This window comes from Ailuropoda melanoleuca, chromosome 15 (genome assembly GCF_002007445.2).
Source record: "Ailuropoda melanoleuca isolate Jingjing chromosome 15, ASM200744v2, whole genome shotgun sequence".
Taxonomy (NCBI): domain Eukaryota; kingdom Metazoa; phylum Chordata; class Mammalia; order Carnivora; family Ursidae; genus Ailuropoda; species Ailuropoda melanoleuca.
In genome coordinates, this window is record NC_048232.1 from 73968383 (window position 1) to 73979623 (window position 11241).

The following is an 11241-nucleotide window of genomic DNA, read 5'->3' on the forward strand; positions in this document are numbered from 1 at the left end:
TGCTTTTAGTGGGGAGGAATATTTTCATTGCAAGCCCTCCGATTGACCTCCATGCTACTAAAAAAGCAAAACAAAAACAAATAAAACAGCACAACCACCAAATCCCATTACGATGTATGAAATTACTTCATTTGTTAATTTAGCCTGACAAAGCTTTGCCCTTCATCAATTACTCTCTATAATGTGGCTGTTTACTTACTCCCATTAATCCATCATACAGAGCATAATTAAGACTTTGCTCTTGAATTATAGTTATGATACCAAATTTTTAAACAATGCAATCTTTAGTGCAAACACGTAAAGAAACTCAAACAGAGCAGTAGGGACAAAAGAAATCAATTAAAGCAAAGAATCAAACTACACTCTCTGGAGAGGTGATGGGTCATCCTTGCTCAAGGGTCATGCTGATCTTCTCTGTATCATTCCAATTCAGTACGTGTGCTGCTGAAGCGAGCGTGACACTCTCTGGAGAGGTTGATTTCACCGGGCTTAAGGGACAGGACTGTGACCTTTATAAGTGATCAGACCACCCGGATGCTGAGGGGGAAAATTTGGTAAAATGTGTGTTAATTGTACAATTGCCAAAATGGCCCCGTGATCATGCTGGACTATGGGACGCAGCTGCCTGGGAGGTGAGCAAAGCGTCCGCGGATCTTGCACAGCGCAAAGGTCCAAGTAGCTCAAGGAAGGCTACCGAACAAAACTGGGTTGATAAGATGAATCTAATGTCACGCCCGTATAATTACACCCATGTTGTACCAAAGGCTCCCAAATGTAATAAAACACGAGCTACTCTTTCTCTTGTGATGCTGTTACCTCCAAACCTTTTCCTGTGTATTCTCCATCACAGTAAATGGCACTGCCTTCCACCCAGTTACTCAGACTAAAAACCTAGGTGTCTTCTTTGTGATAGTTGAGTTCGTGCATCAACTTGGCTGGGCTGCAGGGTACAAAGTTATCTGGCTAAACATGATTTCTGGGTGTTTCTGTGAGGGTGCTTTTCCAGAAGGGATCAGCATTTGAGTTGGCGTTGACTTGACTAAAGTAGATGACTCCCCAAAGGGGGTGGGCACCATGCCATCCTCTGAAGGCCCGAATATTACAAAAAGCGGAGGAACGTTGAGTCTGTGCTGTGCCTGGGTACTTGAGTGGAATATTGACCTTCTCCTGCTGTCATCACTCCTGGTTCCCAGGCCTTGAGACTCAGACTGGAATCCACGCCCCAGCCCTGTGGCTCTCTGAGCTCCCAAACACACCCCTGGCTTTCCTGGGCCTCTAGCTTGTAGACAGCAGGTTGTGGGACCTCTCAGCCTCCTAAATCATGTGAACCAATACCTTCTAATAACTCTCTTTCTCTATCTCACTATATCTATAGGTCAAAATCTATCTTGTTGGTTCTGTTTTTATGGAGAACCGAGACTTGTACAGTTTTGATTCTTTCCTTTCCCTAATCTCCTGCATCCGGTTTATCAACAGGCCCGGATAATTCTGCCAGAATATATCTTGAATGGTCCCCTTCTCTCTGTCTCTGCTGCCACCTGCCACCTTCACCTTTCTGAACGCCCTGGAGCAATGCAGTAGTCTCGCAGTCGGTCTCTTTGCTTCTCCTCTACCTCTCAAATCCAGTCCCCACAATGCAATGTTGTTGATGAAATGCAAATTAGATCACACCACTCCTTTGTGTAAACTGTACCTTAAATTTCTTTTTTTTTTTTTTAAAGATTTTATTTATTTATTTGACAGAGAGAGAGACAGCCAGCGAAGAGAGGGAACACAAGCAGGGGGAGTGGGAGAGGAAGAAGCAGGCTCATAGCAGAAGAGCCCGACGTGGGGCTCGATCCCAGAACGCCGGGATCACGCCCTGAGCCGAAGGCAGACGCTTAACCGCTGTGCCACCCAGGCGCCCCTGTACCTTAAATTTCCATCCAACTTGGAATAAAATCCAAACTCTCGCTGTGGCCCCCAGTCACTCTATGATCTGGCCGTGGCTAACTGTTCCGCCTTCATTTCCCATCACTCTCTGCTGCGCTCACCACATTTGGGCGGCCATATTAGTTATCTAGCGCTGTGTAATGAATTACCCGGGGCTCCCATAAATGACAGCAATCAACATTGAAAGCCTCATGCAGTTTTGGTGGGTCGGGAACTGAGAAATGATGCAGCTGGGTGGCTCTGGTTCAGGGTGTCTCATGAGGCTGCCGCCATCTGGAGGCTTGACTGGAGGATCTGGTTCCAAGGTGGTTGCAATCACTTTGCCTTCCTGCCGGAGGCCTCAGGTCCTTGTCATGTGGGTCACTCCATAGTGCTGCTCGTGTGATCCAAGAGAGCACCACAGAATCTGCAATGCCCTTTGTGACCTAGGCTCGCAAGGCACATTCCTTCAGTTTTGCAACATTTTGTTGGTTACACAGACCAGCCCGATTCAATGTGTGTGGCAGAGCTACATAAGGGGATGAGTTTCAGGAGGTGAGACTCACCTGGGGCCATCTTGGGGGCTGGCTAGCCCCTAGCACTACTCGCACACACCAGACTCTTCACACACCCTGACCCTGTGGTTGCTGTCCCTCTATTCTCCTTCCTCTATGCTTTCCCAAGCCTGACATTTCCCCTCATTGTCTACATCTGAGCTTAAGTATCTCTTTCTTGGAGAACTCTTTCCCAACAACCACATCTGGAGGAGATACTCTAGGCTCCCCCACCCCCGGTGTTTAGTTCATAGCACCAATGGTAATCCGTAATGGTATTCTTCATGCACTCTTTTGTGTAGGAAATTATTGTCTCCATCCTTACCCACTGAATGTAAACTTCAGGAATAGCTGTGGTCTATTGTGACCCCAGCCCCTAGCACAGTATCTGGCAAATATGAAAAAGTCAATAAATATCTGCTGAATGAATGTTTTTTTAAAAATTAAGGCTAAGGTAGGATCGTTTTTTTTTTTTTTCTCTCCTTGGTTTGGTCAAAAGTTTTCTCTTGCATTTAGGGAGGGGTCTGGGGATAGAGTGGGAGCAAGGGAAGGAAACTGGGAGGTCCTGGTTGGAAGCAGATTGAGGGTTGGGCTGAGAGAAGAGGATACCAGAACGTGACTCTCTCACTTTCACTGCTGGTCCCCACAAAGGCAGGACTCAGAGCTGCCTCTTTCCATAAGCCCCACCGGGCAGCGCAAAGGTTTTATTCTGACTCCAGTAGAAGGGGATCTTCACTGGGATTCCAAAGGAGGTAAGAGACTTTCTAATTCTAGCTTTTGCCAGAAGGTAGCAGAATGAGAAGGTGAGACAAGGTCACATTCATCCTGAGTGGCTGGGAGGTAATAATGGGAATGACTGGGGATGTGTGGAGGGGATGTGTGCGATGGAGACCCACATTCTCCATCCTTTTCCCGTCATTTATCTCTAGAGTATCCCATCTGGGAGCATTCAGAGCCAGGCAGAACAATGTGAGGAAATTTGCACAGAATGTTATCTCTGTACTTTGCCAAGTAATTGGTAAGCCCTAAGGGGCCGGTCCAGCCTCTGCTTTGACCTGGAGCCTCACTTGGAAGCCAGGGAGGAAAGCTCCTCAGTGGGGCCTGGGAGTCAGGTCCTAAAGCTCCCACACCGTCCGGGCCTGTGGCAAGGGGCCAGGTCCAGGGCTGCTCAGGGGCCAACTCAAATTTGAAAGGTGTTGCTGGGATGTTTCTGTTCAGCCAGGAATCACATGGTTTCCTTAACGGCCTTGTTTGGGCCCCCGGAGAAAGCTTTGTCTCCGTGCATGGTGTTAAAGTATAATTTTCAAAAGGTTAGAAAAGCATGACTCCAAAAACAAAAAAAAAGGACTCATGCAAATACAAAAGGAATACATGTCGAAGATTTTATTCAGCTTATTAATTAAAGAGCCAGTAATATGTTGAAATCTGTCCAAAGGGCATTTGAAAAGCTAGGGATATATAATATGTGTGTGTATAAAATATATGTATGTATAGTATATGTATATGTGTATGTATTTATATGTGTACATATGTATATAGTATATATTTATGATATAATTATGATTATGTAATAACAGGATAGTTATATAATTACAATTATTATATAATGTTATATATAATTATGGTAGAACATAATATATAACAAATATATAATATATCACATATGTATGTACATATGTACCCCAGCTTCTCAAATAATAATAATAATAATATAGATTATCTAATATATGTATATTAGATATAGCATAATTATATTGTGAACAAACACACACACACACACACACACACAGACCCACTGCTGGGTTAAAGTCTAGTAGGGCCATATACCACAATCTATGGGGTGTCTTCTTCCTGGACTTAAATTATTTGCACCTTCGCCAGTCAAAATTCTACAAGTTAACCTGTGCCCTTACAGAGTTGTAAAATAGCTAGAAAGTCAAGACCAGCAGTGCATCAAAAGAACACTCAGTTATCTCTTTTGTCTATTTCCAGGATTCGGATAATTTCTCTGATAACAGACTCCAGTGGGAGCTCCCTTCCCAGGGTGATTTCACGGCAGCTGAAAGGTGCCCCCTACCAAAAGTTTATCGTGACAGCTGGTCCTTTCTGTGAGTATTTCCACATCTGTACTACATGCAAAAATAGTTAACGTTTATTAAGCACCTACCGCGTACCAAACACATTGCTAAGTACATTACACGGATAGGCTTATATAATCCTCACAGCAAATCGATTATCCTTATCTTTCTTTTTCAGGTGACAAACAAAGCTTAGAAAAATGCAGTAATTTGCTCAAGGTCACACAGTCATCTAGGAAATGGTGGATCCAGGATTCGGAGGCATGCAGTCTGACTCTTGAATGGCAAGAAGTTGTCCTAGACACTGAGCGTTATAGAGAGATCCGTTATACATTGTCCCTGCTCAAAATAATCTTGGAAAGGTTAGTTTCCTACCAATGCAAAGCCTCGTATTTCCCCTACAAAATGAGGTATTACTGATGTCTTCACCAAGCTTACTGTGAGGATAAATGAAATAACGTGGAAGTACAGCATAGACTACATCAGGACAGGCGGGGGTTCTTACTAAGGAACCTGTTATTACCGGAGTTGTTCTTTGTGCTCTTGGTAGCTTGGATATTTCCACAGGGAAGATGGAATTTGGGTTTTCGATGAGGTAGGGTCAATGATGAGCTGTTTCTGGTTACCACTAGGACTGGGACAAAGATGGTTCAAAATTTAAATTGGTGCCAAGAAGCGCAGTGATCAAGATAAAAAACATTTTAATGCAGTTTTTTAAAAAAAATCAAAATTACGGTGAAAAAGTCCATGATGAACAAAATACAAAACATTTAAATAAAGCCAAGATCAGTATTACTGATATTCCCTTTTGTCTTGGGCTCCAGTATGGTTCAGCTTGGCACAGGCTTCTGGCCTGTTTCCTGAAGGAATTCACCAAAAGGCAACATTGTGGTGTGTACTTCCAGCCTTGTTCTGGGTGCTCTCATATATGCGTATTGGGTCCACTGGATCTTAAGTACAGGTAGAGCAATTAAAAAAAAGGTCTTTTTTATTCTTTGAAAAAAATGATACAGACAGACAGATAGAGCTCATATGAGTGTATAGTTCACTGACTTTTCATTAAGTGAACCTATCCAAGGAACCAGCACCAGATAAAGAAAAAGAACATTTCAGTACTGCAGGGAGCCCTCTCTTTCTGCGTGTGATCCTTTCCAGTCATAACTTAAGAGCAATTTTCCTTGTGGGAACTCATTCATTGAGTAGTAAGTTTTGCTGGTGGAGATAGAGGCATATCTGACCTAGGAGCACAAACCAGATTCATTCTAATCCTTGGTCCATGACACACTTTCATTGTTGGCCCATGTACAAGGCCCTCTTTTGATTAAGGTAGTAATTTATTTTAAATAAGACCACAAGCATGGAAAATAGAACACCGACAGCAACTGACAGCCACTTATATGGGCCTCCTGGCCCCCTGCCTCCCTTCATTGGGAGTAAATATTTTGTAGCCCTAGACTATATACTATAGGCTGTGGCATCTGCTGAATTTCTGCCATTAGACAGTCAGAGCCCTGGCCACGATAGATTGTCTGAGCATGACTGCAGAAGTCTGTCCTCTCCACTTGGGCTCCCTGAACACCTTGTTCTGCTTTGCCCTTGGGTAGAGAAGGCCTAAGAGTAGGCTAGTTCAGCCAGGCAGGCAGTGCTGGGAGCAGCCTAGGGTCAGATCTGCCTGGGGTGGGCCTGGCAACTGGTTAGTGGGAGGCTGGGATTCCAGGATGGCTCTCATGAGATGTGGGGAGGATTTGTTAAGGGAGCCTGGAGGAGAGGGAGGAAGGGTATCAGCAGGGGTTGCTTTAGCAGCTGGACGTGGGACCTAGTGGGCCACAGTTGCAGGATTCAAGTTTTTTTCCAGCGGAAAAATGCAAGGACAGAAGCGCCCAGAAGTGTGTGTTAGTGAGGAGTTCGCAAGGACAGGACAGGGTGGCCCCAGTGCAGTGTTTGCAATGCAGATCTGGATGCATCACTTCTTTGCATTATGGCGAGATGAGCACACATTTGGACAGTGGGTTCCAATCCTTGCTTTATTATTTGTATGCTCTCAGACAAGTCACTTCATTTTTTTTCATACTACTTGTCCCATACGATGTCATAGGATTCAAAAAAAAAAAAAAGTAAGGCCCTCAGACACAGGTACACACTAACCATGAAATAAATAATAGATAAATGAATTAAGTAAAGTGGCAGGATACAAAATTAATACCCAGAAATTGGTAGCATTTCTATACACTAACAGAAAAAGAAGTCACAGAAAAAGAAATTTTAAAAAACCATTACAACTGCACCAAAAAGAATAAAATACCTAGGAATCAACTTAACCAAAGAGGTGAGACTTGTACTCTGAAAGTTACAAAACGTTGATGAAAGAAACTGAAGACGACACAAACAAATGGAAAGATATTCCATGCTCATGGACTGGAAGAATTAATATTGTCAAAATGTCCATACTACCCGAAGTGATCTACAGATTCAATGCAATCCCTATTGAAATACCAACAGTATCTTCCACAAAACTAGAACAAATAATACTACGATTTGTATGGGACCACAGAAGACCCCCAAATAGCCAAAGCAATCTTGAGAAGAAGAACAGAACTGGAGTTACCGCAATTCTGGATTTCAAGCTATCCTACAAAGCTGTAGTAATCAAAACAGTGTGGTACTGGCACAAAAATAGATACATAGATCGATAAAACAGAATAGAGACCCCAGAAATAAACCCACATTTATATGGTCAATTAATCTACAATGAAGGAGGCAAGAGTATACAATGGAAAAAAGCCTTTTCAATAAATGGTGTGGGGGAAAACTGGACAGCTGCATGTAAAAATATGAAATTGGACTGCTTTCTTACACCCTACATAAAAGTAAACTCAAAATGGGTTAAAGATCTAAGTGTGAGACCTGAAACCATAAAAATACTAGAAGAGAACATAGGCAGTAAATTCTCTTACATTGGGCATAGCAGCATTTTTCTAGATATGTCTTCTAAAGCAGAGGAAACAAAAACAAAAATAAACTATCAGGACTTAATCAAAATAAAAAGCTTTTGTACAGCAAAAGAAACCATCAAAACAAAAGACAACCTACTGAAAGGGGGAAGATATTTGCAAATGATATATCTGATAAGGGGTTAACATCCAAAACACAAAAAGAACGTATACAACTCAACACCAAAAAACCCCCACACAATCTGATTAATAAATGGCAGAGGACCTGACTAGATATTTTTCTAAAGACATATGGATAGCCAACAGACACATGAAAAGATGCTCAAACATCACTCATCATTAGGGAAATGCAAATCAAAATCACCATGAGATACCACTTTACACCTGTCAGAATGGCTAAAATCAAAATCACAAGAAACAACAAGTGTTGGCAAGGATGTGGAGAAAAAGGAACCCTTGTGAACTGTGGGTAGAAATGTAAATTGGTGCAGCCACTGTGGAAAACAGTATGGAGTGTCTCAAAAAATTAAAAAAAAAATACCATAGGATCCAATAATTCCACTCTCGGGTATTTACCCAGGGAAAATGAAAACACTAACTTGAAAAGATATATGAGCCCCTATGTTTATTGTGGTATTATTTACAATAGCCAAGATATGGAAGCAACCTCAGTGTCTATTAATAGACAAATGGATAAGGAAAAAGTGGAACACAATGGAATATTACACAGCCATAAAAAAGATGAGATTGTGTCATTTAAGACAACATGGGTGGACCTAGAGGGTATCAACTACTTCTCTCTGTGCTCTCAAAGCTTCTTGGACATATCTCTGTCTTGTCACTCACATGTCACACCAAAATAACCGGCTCAGCGCCCTTTTCTCTACCACCAGGTCATGAGAGCACTTCCAGGTCATGACTCCTTCTTTTTTCCACTCTACTCTTGGCCTCTTGACAGGTGATTATAACATAGTAAGTGCTTAAAGAGATATTCAAATAGAGACCTTATCTGGATTTGGGGATCACAAAAGTTTTTCTCGAAGAAGTGGTAGCTAAAAGGTGAATTTTGCCAAAGAACCGGGTACCATCTGAATTAGTTCCCACATTTTCTCATCCCTCTCCTCAGGGGCTGGCTGGTGCTAGGTATTTATTGTAGGAGTAGATTGGCAAAGATGTTTGACAAGTAGGGAGGATGGGGCTTGGCTCTGTCCTCTCTCGTGTGGTTGGATATAAACAACCACAGAGATCTTCTGTATTAGTTAGGATTCAAGGCAGATGCATAGGAAAGAAAAGGCAGTGGTTAAAACATGAAAGTTTTTTCTTCTTGTAAAAGAAATCCAGCAATAGGTAATCCAGGACTAACATGGTCATGTCATGGTCACCAGAAATCCAGGACCTTTTATCTTTCCACTACCATCTGCCAGCATATGACTTCCATACTCAAGGTTGCTTCATAGCCCAGGATGGCTGTTGGTACTTTGGTCATTACATGCATACTTCTTCTTGGAAGAAGAAAAGAAAGCAGAAGGGCAAGAGGATAAGGGCTCCATCCCAGTTAGCTTCCTCAATGAACATTTCTGGAAATCCCATACCACACTTTGACCAACATTTCTTGGACTGAGGCTTAGCCATATAGGAGGACGGGTAAACTAACAATTGCAATCTCTTGCTTCCTGCCTCTGAGGGGAGCATGGATATCGGGAAGGCAACTGGCTGTCTCTTCCATACTGTTCACCCCAGGTTTTCTGGAAGGATCTTATTTCAACATTCTGTCTCATTTTCACAAGTCATTGAAAGATCCTGGAATATTCTCTATTGAAGCCCCAGTTACACTTCTTAGACTGCCTTTCACAATAAGAACCCTTTGCCTAAGCACATGTGTGAATTTTTGGTCTTTATAACTTGACCTCTAAACTTGACCCTGATCCAGTAGGTTATGTAGACGGAACAATATTTGGTAAATTTTAAAAAGACCAAGGAGTCAAACCAGGCAATGTCTTTGCAATGAATAGCTTAATGACCATGGACAGATTTCACTTCTTGGGCCTTTCATTCTTTTATATCGGAGCAAATAATACATCTGGGAGATGGGAAGGAGCATCTGCTGCAGTTCCTAGGAAGAGGAATGGACACGAAGGGATGGCAGATCTTTCTGAGATGGTTGAGATGGTGGAAGTGAAGAATTCTATCCCAGAGTTAAGGATGACCACTGAGGAACTGAGAAATGACTCCATTTGCTTCCACTGTTAGTGGTGTCAATTGGAAAACACCAATAAAAGCCGGCTTGAATTTTGAGTCTTTCCTCTGTCATCTGGTTCTCACTTGTGTTCCCAGCCTGGGGCCTCTCCCTCTTTTTGTGGGCTCCACATTCCACCAGCCTTCATGACTTTCTGTCTTCTGTACGCACTTAGCCTCTTGCTTCTGTGCTCTTGCTCATGCTATCATAAGAGCAGGTAAGCCTAGTAGTTTCACTGCCACAAGTCCACATATAATAATGTGGACCAAAGGATTTTCTTGTTACCCTGTGAGAGGCTCTCCTTGCCTTGACAATGGCTTTGCTCTGTGTGACTTGGTTTCTGTGATTCACTCCTTCTGAGTTATCTCATTCAGCATGGTACTTTTGGGAGCAGATCAGAACTTCTTATTGTATGCCTATGACCCAGTCTTTCCTCCACTGTCAGGCTAGACTTCTGTCAGCCATCTTGTATAGTTCTCATGATCCCCATCTTTTAAAACATGAATTATGGGGTAACGCCCTTTGAGTATTTTCTATGCCAAGAGTTTTTTCATGAATTACCTCATTTAATCCTTTCATCTATCCTTAAGAAGTAAATATTATTGGCCCCAATTCACAGATGAGAAAAGCTGAGGATCGGAAACATAAGTAAACTTGTTAACGGGTGGCTGCGGAGCCTGAGCTAAACCCCAGCATCCTGGCTCTAGCACCCATGGTTTTCACCACTTCACCCCCCTCACTCATTTCTGAGAGAAACCTGCTCTGAGGAGCCAATCCTTCCATCCCTAACTCACCTGCCATCTTCTCCACAGGGTCTTTTTGGGTTACCTCAGCTGGAAGCTCATTCCCCTCTTAACTCATGGTCCTGAGCACTTTCTCCAAACTCTCTTATAACTCTTACCACATTTTTCCATTTCTTAGAGTGATTTGTGTATATTTCAGAAAAATAGGGCCCTTGTCTAATAGAACTTCTTTTTTCAAAGCACAATGCCTTGCTTATAGAAAGGACTCAGTGTGTTTCTGTTGAATGAAGGGAATTTACTCGTTGCCCTCAGGGGCCAAGCCTTCAGCTCCTCTGTCTGTGCCTTGCTCAGTGTGGTGCAGAGAGAAAGCCACATGGTCAACACATCCTGCTGACTGACTGACCAGAACTGAGGTGCCTCCTGAGGATGGTTTTCTGGGTTTTTCTGTCTTTCATGTGTACGAGGCCCTGTTTTGTTGGTTTTTTTTTTTTCTTTTTCTTTTTTGGTATTAAATTTCTGAATACAGGAGCTAAGAATTTTTCCTTTCGTAGGGTAGGAAATACCTGATGGAAGGAAAACAGAATCTTGCCAAACCCTAAGAACATTCTCAACAAAGCTCCCATCAGGTGTCCCAGGATCCTGTTGAAGCCCAAAGTTCCTGGGTTGAAACTGTCCAAAGAGGTCTTTCTATGGGGTGGGTCTCAGTGGGTCCAAATCCCCTGCTGTGTGTGGGGGTGTAATTATTTATTTTTTTTAAATAAGGAACGC

The 11241-nt window shown here is 42.7% G+C and overlaps 1 non-coding gene across 1 annotated transcript; it reads right to left on the reverse strand.

The window, feature by feature from the left end:
- Positions 1 to 351: 351 nt before the first annotated feature.
- LOC117796560 lies at positions 352 to 455 on the reverse strand. The gene has a single exon (XR_004621111.1). It is a non-coding gene; the product is annotated as a U6 spliceosomal RNA (small nuclear RNA).
- Positions 456 to 11241: the final 10786 nt, after the last annotated feature.